Genomic DNA, 17,161 nt, shown 5'->3' on the forward strand with positions numbered 1-17,161 from the left:
TGCTCCAGAAGTAGAGCACAATGAGATAGAACCATGCTTTATTTTGGTTAATTTCAAATAAATAGCATATTTGGCCTACGCAATCGAGGTAGAACTTAGTTCTTTGACAAATATATAGGTATTTGGTGTGGTAGTGCTAACCAAACAAGTGTAAATCCTATTGGACATACATAATTAATTTGTCACAAAGCAAAATGAGAAGAAACTAGTCTTAAAGTACAAAGACTCGCCTTGTGGCGCGAGGTTTTTCACAAATCCCTGGAATTGTTCTCTTGTAATGAACGCCATAGAATTCCGCTACTTAGTTAGCTTGGTAATTTCAAAAGGACATGAAAGGCAGAATATGTATGTGGTTGTTACGTATCTCTGAAAGGATCAAGAGATTGAAGATATTTACAAAAGTACTTGATAGACTTTTGTTTCCCAAATCAAATGACTCTAAACCACATAATATGTTTACAGTTAGATAGAACGCTCACTTATAGATTCAAGTAATCAGGCGGATGTGGTATACCCATCTAAGTGGCTATTTGATTTGGAGGGGATAGACAAGTAAGTTATTTTTCCTTTCGTATTCATAAGAAAGTTCCTGATTTGGAATTGTAGATATTTATGTTGATGGTACAAACATGATGTGTACTCTTGATGTAATAAGAGACCTTAAAAGCTATTTAAAATCCGAATTTTAGATGAAATCTAGGAAAATATCGATCGAATACTGAGCTTGTGGTATATTATTCCACCAGTTTGCATATGTCTAAAGTTGTCAGGAAATTTAACAAAGACATGCATCCTGATAGCACTCTCATGATTAGTCGAGGTTCAAATGTAAGTAAGTGACCATTTCGTCTAAAGGAAGATGACGAATATGTGTTGGGAGATGAAATTCCCATATCTAAGTACAATAAAAGCATTGTTGTACTTAGTATAATAATGTACTCGATTAAATTTACATCCTCAGTGAACTTGTTAGCTAGATATAGCTCAGCGCCAACGCAACGTCATTGGAATGGTATAGTAAATGTAATCATGTACTTAAAAGTAACAAGGGGCGTGACTTCTTGTTCTTCTGCTTCGAATGAAGCAGAACTAACCATTGACATAAATTTGTTTTATCCCTCCAAAGGCATTAAAATGAATGCTAATGAGAGTGCAATTCAAAAGTTGTTGATCATGAAGGAACAATAATCTCTTCTCCGTCGAAAGTAATCAAGGAGAGATATGGTGAACTATGTTTTAGGTAATTACCGATATTCAGTTTAGAAAAGTACATGACTAAAGGAACTATTTGAAACAACTCTGAAAGTAATCCGTGGGAGATGCAGACATCAGGGGGAGGATCCAAGGATATGATGTCGACATATTTTACTTCGAAATTGAAGATGTGTTGTACTCTTTTTCCCTTCGATCGAGAATAGTTTTTCCCAAAGGGTTTTGTTACTCGACAAGATTTTTAGCGATACAACACTAAAAACATCAAGTATGTTGAACGTTGAAGAAATAAAGATCGCGTTGATATTACTGAAAATATCAGAATCAAAGAAATGAATGGCGATAGTCTGTTAAGAAACGTAACTTCTAGAATCAACAACATGGTTCTATAGACATCCAAGTCACCAAAGTAAAGTGTGATAAACTTCTTTTGACTGCATTAGACTAATAAAAATTGTCTGACATCAGGAGGAGCATCTAATGGTGTGTTGAACTCTTTTCCTTCACTGAGGTTACTTTTCCCAAAGGGTTTTTTTACTCGGCAAGGTTTTTAATTAGACAAATAACAAACACCGGGAATGTAATTTCGCAGCTAAGGCTATTGCCTCTATCACGAGGATTTTCTGTCTTAGGAGTTGTGAGAAACTAGTCAACTTCAATGGAGCAAAGTGATCATCTGCAATAGATCACCTTTACTAGCATCTATGACGTTGTACTCTTTTCCCTTTGTCAAGGTTTTATCCCACTGGGTTTCCTTGTCAAGGTTATAATGAGGCAACGTATATGAATCCAGCTATGTTCTAAGTTTACCTAATATTGTACTCTTTTTATTTAGTTCGGGTTTTATCCCTCTGGGTTTCCCTGGCGAAGTTTTAACGAGGCAATTAGCTTAGACTCATCGATATGTGAAGATCGTATTGCATGTGATGAACTACATGTAATGTAAGAGACAACATGTGAATTACTACATGTGAAGAGTTGTACCAAGGTTTTATCCCACTGGGTTTTTCCTTGTTAAAGTTTTAGTAAGAAAATTGATTACGGCACAAGTCATCAAGGAGAGAACGACATCTGAAGAACTATATTCAAAGCACTATATATGAAGCACTATGTATAAAGTTTTGTTATTGAATCGCACAAGGGGGAGTGTTATAGGGCCTACGGCCCATGGATGTGTGGTCCATCTAGTTTCCCCTTTCTATGTATAAGCATAAACCTATGTATTGCAACTGCAACTCTCCCTAATAAGATATTATTTTCCCTTGTCTCTACATCTTCTACCTTCACCATTGATTCTCCTAAATCACTGGTATAATTAATATTGGGTGTAAAAAGAATGGCACACGACTGATTCGCACACGCGCAAACACCCATGTTACCGTCTCTGGTGTGACGAAGCGTGCGAGTAGCATGCGCAATAAATTAGGATGTTACGATTTGTAACGGCTGCTCTCTGTTCGAAAAAAGAAAAAACTTCGTAACGGCTAAAGCCTGTTACAACTGGGGTGTAACGGGCTTTTGTAACAGAAAAATTCGTAACGGCTTTCGGGCCGTTACGAATTTTCGTTACGAATCCTGAAAAATGGTGTACTGTTCGATCGGTTTGAAGATTCTCATGACCCATGTAAACCATAGTAACTCAAGTTACCATCAAACTACATGTTATGCATGTGGAAAATACGATTACTGGGTGAAACAATGTCCACTGCATAATCAAAAAGTTGCTTAAAATCAACCTGCAAATCCAATGCTAGTCTTTTACCCCTCAGAATACTCTGACTTCCAAAAGAAAATATATATGTAACAAAAAAGTAAGTGAACAGCCTATGACAAGGGGAGGAATGTGCACCCGAGTTAAGAGGGGTGCACAAAGTAGTAATGTGCACCCCGGGTTTTCTTCTTTCTTTTATTTAAAATCTGTTTTTGGAAGTAGTAATGTCCCCAGTCCCAGACGATTCATTCCTCCTATCTACTTTCCAACGTACCCTATAAGGGCAATTCCTATGGGAATGTTAAAATGAACATGTTTGTTGAGCCACGTGGATGGCCAAACACGATTCTCCACTATGGAAAAGAAGTGGGCGAAAGATGGTTAGACGCGTGACCCAGCTTCTGCCGCTGGCGTCGGAACTACAAGTGTTGGCGTCATCCCTAATGACGCCAGCGTCAGCATTTGCTTCGCCAGCGTTTGTGGCACGACCGCCAACGACAACTTGTTAACGTCCACTGGAACGGATAATTTCCGTTTCCAATCTATAAATACGACTTGAAGAAGATCTCACAAATACATAACAAACATTCATCCGATCAATCTTTTCTTAATTTCAATTACTTTCAATTTTCAACCATGAATTCTGATTTTGATTCTTCTGAGGAGGATATGGAGATGGATGACATGTTGTACGAAGAAGATGAAGAAATGTGTATGGAGTTTTTGCATCAAATGGATGAAGATGCAGATCAAGATATAAGAAGACGAAATTTTATGCCTTAATTACAAACTGGGATCATACCAAAGCCTTTAGAGCCATATGAAGTTGCGACTAGAAGATAGACGTGGCAGAATCAACATTTTTACCACAAAAAGCTGATGCATGATTATTTTAATCATGACTGTATGTATTCCGATGAGAAATTTCAGGGTCGATTCTGCATGGGCTGCAACTTGACGCAAAGGATTATTGCCGAGCTTTGTCAGGTACAACCTTTATTTAATTATCAGTATGATGCACGACGTGTACGAGTCTTTAGTCCCGAACAAAAGGTCACAGCGGCCCTCCGTATACTATGTTACGGGATACCAGTGGATTCCAGGGACGATTACATCCGTATTGGGAAAACAACCGCCTTTAGGTATCTCAAACTTTTTTTTGCAACAATTGTCGAGCATTTTGGTCCAACCTTTATAAGAAAGCCTACTCAGGAAGATGTTCAAAGAATAACTGCATAAAACACCGAGAGGGGTTTCCCAGGAATGCTAGGTAGTCTTGACTGCATGCACTGGACGTGGCATGCGTGTCCGGTAGAATGGGCAGGTCAATATAAGGGTGATTATCCAAAACCAACTGTAATTTTGGAAGCTTCAGCTACTTATGATTGTTGATTTTGGCATGCCTTTTTTGGACTCCCAGTTTCAAATAACGATCTCAACGTTTTATATAAATCACCATTGTTTGAAGATCTTAAGAATAAGGTCGCGCCGCACTGTAATTTCACCATCAACGATCATCACGACACTCAGGGTTATCATCTAGCAAACGAAATCTATCCAGAATGGTAAACTATGGTTCAAGCTTATAAACAAGTAGGCTTTGGTCCGACGACTTCGAAGGATATGCAGTACTTTAACACCCAACAAATGGCATGCAGAAAGGATGTTGAACGCGCTTTTGGCGTATTGAAAAGGAAGTTTGCCATCATAGCTGGGCCGGCGCGCTTTTTTGATATTAAAGAAATGAACAAAATTATGCTGACTTGTATTATTCTGCATAACATGGTCATTGAAGAAACCAGGCGTGACCCAACCTGGACTAGTTTCTCAGATGAAGATTTAACCAAGGATCTTGTGGTAGAGTGTGGGCGTCCGGCAAGAGAATATAGACTTGCCACTGACAGCCTCCACAATCGGGGAATATATGCACAACTAAGACAAAGATTTAACAAATCACCTTTTGGCTTTAAGAGGAGCAGCAGGCGGTGCAGAGGCAGAGGCAGAGGAAGAGGGAGAGGAAGAGGCAGAGAGAGATAATTAATATGTTTTTTGATTTTAAAGTTGTTGTTTATTTTAATTAATATATTTTTTAATTTAAAGTGTTTTGTTAAAATTGAGGCTATTATAAAAGTAATTTTAATTAAACTAAATTAAATTAAACTATATTGAATTAAATTAAACTTAACTACACTGAATTAAATTAAACTTAAACTAAACTGAATTAAACTAATCGCGTTCATTCATTAGCAAAATTGAATTCCTATTTGTTTTCTTCCGAGGCATCATCTTCGTCTTTCACATTCACATACTGGCCAGTTTGTTGAGGGGGAACTCCAGTTTGTTGGTGGGGGACTCGTTGGGATGCATCTTGATCGGCCTGGACTTGTTCGTCCTGGACTTGATCCATTTGCATATTCCATATACCAGATTGTCGTTCATTAATTTTGCCAATGTCCTAGGAGAGTAACTTGTTTAGCCTACAATCCCTGTAGTATTGTTCTCGCGAAAGACGATATTTCTGTTGATTTTCTAAAGCAATGGCACGATCCCTGACTCTATCTTCCTCCAACTTCATCTCCATTTCCTTGTAATCAGCATAGTTGAACTCGCTTGAACCTCTTTCTGCTGCTCGTTGGGTTGCGTCTCTCGCTGCTTTTGTAGCTTTCACACACCTCCTCTTTTTCTCTTGCAGTTGGTGTTAACGTCTAGATTACTATTGTGTTGATCCTGACTACCTGGAGTTCCATCAGGCGAGGAAGAAGGCTCTCCATTCTGAAATTCCTGCGAGATTGGACCATGTGGTGATCTTCTAGGCACTTGATGACCTTCCAGCAAGTATGGATTAAACTTGTTAAGCACCCTCAAAATGGTGAAACAACTTTCATGTTGGAATCTTGAACCTTGGTGGGATCTTTTCCACTCTTACCGATATCTTCGTTCCACATCCGGTTCGCTTTCACCACTTCTTCTGTTGTTCCACATTTGAGTGATAATAGCTACATATTCACTAAAGGCTCCTGCAATTGTGCAAAAACGATGACTCAACCCATCGACATCATGACCATGAATGTTACCGGTTTCTTCACCAAATTTTTGTAAAATCTTAACATAAAAAGTTTATTTTTCTTGACTAATACCATTGATATCATTTAATGTATATAATACATAATTTCTGCAAAGTGACTCATCTTCATCCATCGTATACTTGGGACCACGTATTCTTGTGTCCTTTGCTGTGATTATTGGTGTGTTTGTTGTTGTGTTTGTTGTTGTGTTTGTTGTGGTGTTTTTTGTTGTAATCGTTGTTGTGGTGTTTGTTGTTGTGATCGTTGTTGTGATCGTTGTTGTGAGGATGCCATATTTGTGAAAGATGAAATTTTTCTGAATGATTGAATTGATATGAATAGTTTTGTTTGAAAAGAAAAATAAAAGTTAGAGATGGTATGGAAATTGTGTAATGTTGAGGAAGGTGTGAGTCTAAGTCTGTAGACGAGCTGAATTTATAGGGAAAGGAAAGGAGCGATGGCGTGGGGATGTGAATGCCAGTTGGCTCTCATAGGAATAACGCGGCGACATTGCCAAAAACGCTAGCGTAATTACTGAGAACACGCAACAGTATGGAGAACGCTGGCGTTTTACCTAATGACGCCAGCATTGTTATGAATTACGCGCGCCATTAGCACAGACGCGCATTGGTTGTTACGACTCGATGTTCAAATGAACAGATCTGTTTATTTGAACATCCATTTTCCATGTTTGTTCATTCCATAGTTGGAGAAAAATGAACAAACTCTGAGTTTGTTCATTCCATAGGAACTGCTAGGCAGCTTATTGGTGTGTGCAGTTTTCCTACGCATTTGACGAAAGTCATATGCCTTTGTCTTCGGCCTTCATTCCGATAGAAGAAATAACATATGTTATTAAAATCTGGCTAAATTGGGGCAAATTTCAATTAATTTGGGCCTACACTAGAGGACAAAAAAAATATTCAAATGATGAAAATACCAATCTACCCTTTATCAAATACTAATACTACAAATGTATCCCATTAAATCCTAATAATTAATAAAACTAAAAACTAAAATCAGAATTATGTTACAGGGCATACGACCCATGGATGTGCGGTCCAAAAGGATAGTCTTTTAGTCTTTCCTTTTCCATGTATATAAAGTATTTATCTATATAACTATACCAACTCTATTCAATGGAAAATCCTTCTCTTTGTGTCTCTTCTACCTTTCTCTATATTTCACCTTCAAAACGTTATCCGGCACGAGCTCTACCCAGCGGCAGTGGATTTTGATTTTTTTTCTTTTGGGTTGCTATTAATACACTGCGTTGAAATCAATGGAATCGTCATCGTCAAATCAGATAAGTTGGATCTATTTTGTCTTATTTTCTTTTCCCTAGAATCAAATCACTAGAAATTGATTTGATTTTTTTAATCTGTTTTATACCATGTTGATTGATTAGAAAATAGTACTCTATGCCGTGATTTATATTTTTCTTTTCCATAATCTTATATTTTGTTCAAATCAGTAATACAAAAATTGTTTTGAATCTGTTTTGATTTGATGAAAACTGTTTTGGCATATTCAGAAAAAAAAAATTGATTTGATGGAACTTTGTAGTGAATCTATCATAATCATCTTTTCCTATACCATATGTCAATCAAGTGATTTCATTTTTTTTATTTTAATATTGTTAGTGATTACATTTTTCAATCTAATATTTTTTTATAATATTCTTTTGTACTGTATTGAATATTATATCTCCGTCCGTTTGCTTGCTGGAACGAGGAGAAAGTAAATCCCTGAAGAAGAAAATCTGTGAAAGAGACTCCAGGTCCGGTCCACCCAGTCCGGTCCGGTCCAATTCCGGTCCAACCAGTCCCGATCCAACCAGTTCCGAGCCAATCAGTTCCGGACCAACCTAGCCTGTCATGTTTCAGCTGTGCCGACCCAATTTTGGGCTGTGCACGACCAAGACTGTTCCGATTTTGTGTATATACGGTGGGAACCAAAATTTGAGGTATGTAACTAACGTTTATTGTGTTTTTCTTCTGACTTTAGAGGAAAAAGAGATCTGAGGATCGGTGCTAATACTGTTTCAACTCAGTGTTTAAAATTTTCACCTAGATCTCTTCTTTTTTGAGTTCCAATACAGATTTTTAAATGTTTTTACTCTGAATCTTCTCTATTTCCAATCCTCTTTCTCTCGAATCCATGCTTTAATTTCATTTACTGTCTTTTCTCTCCTTTTTATTCTTAAGTTTTCATTTTCTATGTTCTTTCTTTTTAAAATGTGTAACTAATCATCTTCTTTCTCTATCATGTATTTACAGATTGAGTTATCTCCAATGGCGTTTTCCTACTTATGTGTTTTGATCATGGCGTTTGCCGAGCTTGCTAAAAATCGTTTGGTTAAAGATGGAATCTGTGAAGAACATTATGGTACAACGTGGAGGAAGGAATAACTTAGGAGCAAATCGGTGAGCTGTAACTGCAATGAAGCCCGCGTCTTACTCCATTCAAACTATTCAAAATTCAAATTTCGGAAAACCTGCTATATTTTCCTATCCCTGATTTTTCTCTGGTCAAAAGCCAGCTACAAAACTTACCAAAAAGGCAGCAATCTTGTCACCACCGGAACCAAAGATAAGAGCCTAAATATATGGATTCTTAATAACCATATATATCCCATTATTTTATTACTAAAAATAATGGGATTTTCCTATCCCTGTTTCTACATCTGACCCTACATCTTTCCCTATAGTTCAATCTGATCCTAGTAAGCCTGAGTTTCTTCTAACTTGTATGTATGGATTTTCAAACTACAATACAAAGAAAGAACAATGGAGTTACATTCAACAGATTAGTGAAAATAACAGTAACCCCTGGGTAGTTCTAGGAGACCTCAACTTTCACTTATCTGATAGTAACACAGGTAATATGTCTTCCTCTGATAGTTGGGTGAATAGTATAGTTTCCAACAGTGGCTTAGAGGATATAGGCTATGTAGGCAAAAAATATACCTGGAATAATAATAACATGGGAACTGGGACTATTAAATCTAGAATAGATATGGCTTTAGCTAATGGAGGCTGGAATATTAATTTCCCAAATACTAGATTATTGCACCTTACTCAACTAGGAAGTGATCACAGTCCAATAATGCTTGATACTGATATTACCATACCAAATTGTTGGAAGCCTTTTAAATTTTTTCTCACATGGCTTAATGATGATACATGTTCTTTTATCATTAATAATGCTTGGAAAAGCAATGTCACTGGCTCTCCTGGTTATCAGCTGGTTACTAAATCGTCTACTACTAGAAAAGAACTCTCCTTATGGAATAGGGAGCACTTTGGTGACATCAACAACAAGGTGGACAACTTTCAAAAAGAACTCAATCAACTTCAAGAACTTCCTCAAAGTAGTTATACTGAAGGTGAAATTATCAGAATCAACAATGATCTCAGCAAGTGGCATAAAATCAAATCAGAATTTTATCAGCAAAAGGCAAGGGACCATTTCATTACAGATATGGATACCAACAGTAAGTACTTCCACACAAAAGTCAGCAAAAGAAGAGAAAGTGTAGGGTCAGAATCTCGCAAAAACGACACACTTACGAAATTATTAGCAACACATCGCGAAGACATCGCAGAATGATTTCAGAAATGACATAACAGATGACATCAGCTTAAACATGATAAAAGTATGATGGTCTTGCGAAATTTAGGAAGTCTGCAAAATTAACATTTGTAAGCTTGCAAAAATACCGCAAGACAGATCCGAAATAAAGGTTAGATTAGCTGTCATCCACTATGTAATACCCTATATAAGGAGCCGATCAGGCGTAAGGAAGAGAGGGATCTTTTTCGAGTGTTGAGCAAGTAAATAGGAGAGAGAAAGTTTAGAACAATTGTTATTTTCTTGGTTTCATTTCTTTCCCTTCTTGTAAGATTTGAGAGAATTAATCAATAAAATTTGTGATTTTTGATCTTAAAATGTGTTGATTGTTAATGAATTCTTATGAGGGGTGTAGTGTAGGAATTCCTGCAACTACATAATGGCGTTAGAAACAGGGTCTAAAAGTGGAAAATTTGAAGAAAAAACAAAATTAAAGATTGTTATTGAGGCTGTTCAAATCAAGAAAATGATTAAACAAATCAGTGAACCAGTAAAAAGAAAGATGCGTAGAGTCAATGAGGATTACAGAAGGTTGGAGTGTAATATGATAACAAAAACAATGATTAATGAATTCCATGAAAACATCAGAGGAAGGATACATAAACGAGATTTTGAAGGAAAGAAGATTGTGACAGTAGAAAAGATATCACCGTTGAAAGATTGGGAAAAGCAAAAAATTACATTCACAGCGGCAGAAATACCAAGAGAAAATTTGAGCCACACATCTCCTTTGGTAATCACAGTACCGAATACACAAAAAGAGAAGGGGAAAACAACAAAATCTATGGAAGAATGGATGATGAACAAAACTTTGGTGGATACAGGAAGTTCGGTGGATATAATATTTTATCATGCGTTCAGAGGAATGGGGTACAAAGATGAAGAAACGTCTTGTTTAACATATCATATTCACAGTTTTGGAAAATCTCCAACAAAACCTAAAGGAGAAATAGTGGTGCGAACTCCATTAGGAGAGATCGAAACACAAGTGACATTATGTGTAGTGGATATGGAATCACCTTATAACATGTTGTTGGGAAGGCCATGGATACACGCAATTAAATCCGTAGTATCAACGCTGCATCAATGCATCAAATTCCCCATGCCAAGCGGAATAGGTGAAATTAGAGGAGATGTTGATAATGCGAATTTATGTTATCAAATTGAAGTGAAGCATTACGAAGTACGAGCAAAGTAGCGAAATTTTCGCAGAAAGATGGCGAGGGAGGCAAAGAAAGAAGAAGAACTTAGAGTGTACATGATAAAAGCAGAGGAAGGTAAAGAATTACCCAGCGAAATTTCGGAGGAAGGAGATGAACCTGCGAAGACAATAAAAGAACCAACACTAATGGGATAACCCAAGGCCAATTACACTGCAGCAGAACCAACAAAGGAAGTAAATGTTGGAACTATAGAAGAACCCAAAATGTTGAATATTGGAACCAAGATGGATGCAGATGAGGAGGAAAGAACTTTCAATATTTTGCGAGAATATAAAGACATTTTCGCGTGGAGCATGGATGAGATGCCTGGAATAGATCCGTCAATTGCGTGTCATAAGTTGGAGATTAAAAAGAGTGCAAGACCATTTAAACAGACAATAAGAAAAATCGCAACAACCTACCATCCCCAAATAAAAGAAGAGCTACAGAAAATGCTTGAGGCAGGAATATAAGACAAGCTAAATACCCGGAGTGGATAGCATACATGGTTGTCGTTCCAAAGAAAAATAAAGGGATAAGAATTTGCATAGACTTCACTGATTTAAACAAATCTTGCCCTAAAGACAATTTTCCATTGCCAGATATTCCTCAAATGGTTGAATCAGCAGCAGGAAATGATAGAATGTCTTCTTTAGATGGGTACAAAGGTTATAACCAGATTCCTCTCGCTGAAGAAGATAAAGAGCATACTGCTTTTTTCGCTCCAAGAGGGTTATATTGTTATACAAAAATGTCGTTTGGTTTGCGAAATGCAGGAGCAACGTATCAAAGAATGGTAGAGAAGGTGTTCGCGAAATGGATACACAAAACGTTAGAGGTGTATGTAGATGACATGTTAATAAAGAGTAAAGAAGCAAAAAACCATGTACAAGATTTGAGGGAAATTTTTGAACAGATGCGGCATTTTAACATTAAAGTGAATCCTGAAAAATGCATTTTGGGGTTGCATAGGGAAAATTTTTAGGCTACATTGTGTCAAAAGAAGGAATACAAGTTTATCCAGAAAAAGTGCAAGCAATTTGTGACCAACACCAGAAACGGTAAAGGATGTGCAGAAATTAAACGGGCTTTTGGCTTCGCTAGGAAGATTCATTTCGCGATCATCAGACAAATGCAAGCATTTTTTCAACATACTCAAGAAGGGTACAAAATTCAAATGGACAGATGAATGTGAAAAAGCTTTTCAAGGGATCAAATAACATCTTATGAATATATCCATTTTGCAAAAGGCAGAACCGGGAGAAGAACTATTGATCTACCTTGCGACATCATCGCATGCATTAAGTGTTGTGTTATTGCGAGTAGATGAAGGGATAGAAAATCCCATATATTACATCAGCAAAATATTTAATGCTACATAAAAGAATTATTCAAAGATTGAGAATCTAATTCTGGCATTAGTTTATGCAACGTTTAAACTTCGCATATATTTTCAAGCACACAAAGTAAGGGTGTTGACAAAAGTACCAATTGAATCAGTGATGAAGAATTCCAAAAGATCAGGCAGAGTTGAGAGATGGAATGCACAAGTAGGGCATTTCGAAATCAAGTATGAAATATTATCTTTACCAAAATCACAAGTTGTCGCAGATTTCTTAGCGAAATCTCCTTTAGAAGATGATGAAGCGGTGGAGGATATGATGGATATAGAAGAAGAACATGGAGATCCAAAAGACCTGTTAACAGAACCCAATAGATGGGAGATATTGGTGGATGGATCATAAAATGGGGAAGGTGATGGAGTTGGAATTGTCTTGATTTCGCCAGAAGGAACGAAGATGGCTTTTTCATTTAGATTGGAGTTCGCATCCACTAATAATGAAACAGAATATGAAGGTGTGATACATGCCCTAAAGTTCGCAATAGAAATGAAATTGGAGAATGCCAGGATCATCAGCGATTCGCAGCTAGTTATTCGCCAAATAAAAGGAGAATACACTACAAATGAACCATCCTTGCAGAAATACAAGAAACTTGTTGAAGAATTGTCAACGAAAATCCCAATGATAAAATGGAGGCACATATCAAGGAAGTATAACAGGCACGCAGATACTCTTTCTTTCATTTCAAGTATGATGGAAGATCCAACTGCGAGATACATAATGATACAGACACTTCTATCACCGCCAATCAATAAAGAAGAAGAGGAAGAGGTATACGTAATGATAATAAAAGGTGGAGAAAAAGAGCAAATAGACAATATCGCAGATTGGAGAACAAAACTTCTTGCATATTTTGCGAAAGGAGAAACACCAAGAAATAGATTGGAAGCACACAAGTTAAAAATCCGCGCGACAAATTATGAATTAAGAGATGGGCTGTTGTATCGAAAATCCATTAATGGGCCATCACTCAGATGTTTGACACGAGAAGAAGCAGAAACAGTGTTAAAAATGTTACATAGTGGGGATGCTGGCAATCGTAGTGGAGTAAGATCTTTGGCATATAGAACAAAAATGCAAGGTTATTACTGGCCATATATGCACGAAGATGCAAAACAAATATTAAGACGTTGTGAAGATTGTCAGCGGCACGGAAAGAAAATACATGCACCTGAAGCACCATTATCATCTTCAACCAGTGTATGGCCTTTTGGAAAGTGGGGATTAGATATTGTGGGGCCATTTTTACCAGGGTCTGGACAAAGAAGATACTTAATAGTTGCAACAGACTATTTCACAAAATGGGCAGAAGTAAAGGCAGTACAACATATTCGCGACAAAGACATCTTCACATTCATATTTTAAAATATCATTTGCAGATTCGGAGTTCCCACACAGTTGGTATCTGATAATGGGAAACAATTCTGAAGGACAGAACATAGAAATGTTACTTAATGCATTTAAGATAAAATGTGGAAAATCTACTCCTTTGTATCCACAAGCTAACGGGAAGGCAGAGGCAACAAATAAAACAATTGCAGATATATTAAAGAAGAAATTAGAAGGACATAATAGAGCATGGTGCGAATAAGTACATAATGTAGTATGGGCTTATAACACAACTAGGCGAGAAGCTACTTGAATGTCACCTTTTTGTTTAACATATGGAGTTGAAGCGGTGTTACCAACAGAGGTTATTATTCCCATAACAAATAGGGAATTTTGGGAGAAGAATCTTAGTGCGGGTATGATCTTAAGCAAACTTGATGAATTAGAAGAGAAAAGAGAAAGAGCTTTACAACATATGGAGAATTATTGGCGAAGATTAGCCCGAGAGTATAATAAACATGTCAGAAAACGTGAATTTCAACCAGGTGATTTAGTTCTGCGAGAAACACCAATATATCAGCGAGAAAATGGTGGAAAACTAGCAAAAAAGTGGGATGGACCTTACATCATTAAGTAGATAATTGGAACAGGGGCATATAGATTAATGGATCCAGAAGGTAGAGATGTTGGTCATAGACTCGACAGACCATGGAACAGATTATACCTAAAGAGATATTATCCATAAGAAGCTTTGAGAAAAGATAGATTGTGAATTTATGTATGATGAAAGAAAATGACTGCGAGCAAACATTTTATGAAAGAACAGCTGCGAGATTATTCATATTAAAACAGAATGATGATGTGCGAAAATTTCGCAGAGATAATGAAATTTGCAAGAGACGATTAGAGAACAATGACATAAGAGAAAGGAGCGAACCTTTATGGCGTACACCCTAGTTCGCGAATAAAATTTCGCAAGAGGCAAATGTAAGACCTAAAGTACATCATATAAGGGGGTACCTATTGCATGGCTCAGGGAAAAGGTTACACCGCCCCTGGAACCTGAGTCATGGAGATTTGGGGCCAATAAAGCCCATCCAGGAGAGGCACCTTGGATTCTCAACTTAAGCATATGACTTAGGTTGGGCGACTGAGGTAATAAGGACTCTCTTAAGGAGTGCAGAATATGATCAAGGCGCCGAGGTACACGGTTGAGCCAAGAGTGCCTGGGGCGTCTGGAGCATACCTGGCCATTCTTGGAAAGTCTTGGCTTATGCTGCACTCGTCCCGAAGAAAACCCCACTTAGGGTATAGTCTCGTAACCATAAGCCATATAGGCAAAAGGGATAAGAGGCTACGAAAACAACTGGTTGTTGTTAAGACCGGATGGGAGGAGCCAACCTTGTATGGTAGAGGTACGTCTCCTTGAAGGGGCAACCAGGGGGACGATAAGGGCGACACCCTCCATTAGGGAGCTGATAAGTGTCTTAAGACACAAATGTCATGAGGCTTTTTACTCACGGGAGTATTAAGGCTTGTCATATTTGTGCGACAATCCTGAAGAGGCAATAATACAAAAGATAGATATAAGACGAGATCAATGGGTCATTGCATGCAAGTGTAAAGACGTCCTGCGATTTCGTCGCAAGACGACAATTTCATGGGGCTTTATTTTCGTAAGAATATTTAGGCCTGTCATATTGTCGCAACAAAAATGACAAAAGAAAAAAAAGTTAAGGCAAGATAAATGGGTTTTTGCATGAAAGTGCAAAGACGTCCTGCGATTTTGTCGCTATGACAAGAGGTGGTATAATAAGACCTTTAACTAGGAAGGCAAAATAAGACCACATGACAAAATAAAAGATATTCATACAGATCATTTATCGCAAGAAAGATAATGAGAGGCAAGTATGAAAATTAATAAACAAGAGAAATTATCTTTCTCGCCAGCAAAGTACGAAAAGAGTAAATTAATTTCAAAGTTGGTTGAAGAATATTATTCGCAAGAAATAATAAAGATGAAACAATTCAAGAAAACAGAATTAGATAAGGAATTCAAGATTCAATGTTAATTTCGCTAGAAGGAGATAATAGACGCTCTTCGCCAATATTCTCACTTTCGCCAGTCTTTTCTTCATTTTGATTCACTCTAGTCTCATCTCCATCTTGATCTTCACCAACAATAGTTTCTTTAAGAGGGATTTCTTTTTCGCTTCCATCTTGATTATCACCAGCAGTTGCTTCTTTAGGAGGGATTTCTTCTTCATCTTCCGAAAAAGTAATCTCTTCACCACTTTCATAATCATAATCACTTTCGGCGGGACGAGGAATTTTATCATCGTCTACTTCCAAAGGTTCGACTGATATAGGAGGAAGAGATTTGGACAACAAAATATCATTCACAAGAACTCCAGCCATGACATGGACTTGACGAAGGAATGCTTTCTGATGATTCCTATCTTGAATATCCTTAAAGTAAGCAAGATAATCAAATCTTCTTTCTGCTCGGTCGCGAGAAAGAGCAAGGAAAAAACCAAGTAATGCATTTTCTTTGAGAATTTTGGAATATTTAGATTTCAAGGTAGAAATGGAGGAATGAAGATTTTTCTCAGACTCTGCGAACTAATAGAATACAAAAAGTTCAGTAAGGCGAAGAATTCACAAGTAAATATTACAAAAAGACTTGGCAAAGAAAAGATAGTTAAGGCAGTCAAATTATTATGACTACCTTCCTTTTGTGAAATAAGATATTGAATTAAGGCCAAGCAGCTATTCTCCCAATGGTCCATCGCATCATCAAACTTATCTCCAATTAAACCTTTTAGGCGAGACTGAAGGTTTTTCTCTTTAAAAATAATAAAGGTGTTTTCCTTCGCAAGTGAAGAATAAGATTCTTCTAATTTGGAGTATTGTTCTTTAAGTTGATTTGACTTTACACTTAAAGTTATTCTACCCTGGATGAGTGTATTTCTTTCAGCAACAAATGACTCTGTTACTTCCTTAAGTTCGCTTCTCAATGAGCGAAGATATTGTTCTTGGTCATCACATACTTTTTGAAGAATGTTAAGTTGTTGCGAAGAGATCGCCACCTTGTTTAAACGAGTTCGCTTCTCTTGAGATAGAGTTTTATTCTCATCTGATAAATTTTCCATCTCCAGGTTAGCTTTAGTCAAAGAATAAGAGAGGCGAGATATTTCATTACTTAATAAATTTTTCTTCTGAACTAATTGGGTATTCTCCTTGGTAAGATTATCTACATGATCAACAGAGTATGAATAGAGATTATCTAATTGGTTATATTGATCCACCAAAACCTCTTTATCAACACGGGCTTCTTCAGCGGCAGATTCAAATTGATATCTCTCCATTATTCGTTTCTGGTTTAAGACTTAACGTGCGAAAAAGGATTTCAAGAACAATTAATATGGAAAGGACAAAATTATTAAAAAGGCAAATTAAAGACAAACATAAAAAAAATCATACCTTTTAGTTCATTATTCTTCTTGTGAAGATTATCACGATCCAGCGAAACATTCTGGAGATTTTGGTTTTCAAGACGAAGAGCATCACATTCTAAGGTCATCACTTGGAGATTCTTGTTCAAGA

This window comes from Papaver somniferum, chromosome 8 (assembly GCF_003573695.1).
Source record: "Papaver somniferum cultivar HN1 chromosome 8, ASM357369v1, whole genome shotgun sequence".
Classification (NCBI taxonomy): Eukaryota; Viridiplantae; Streptophyta; class Magnoliopsida; order Ranunculales; family Papaveraceae; genus Papaver; species Papaver somniferum.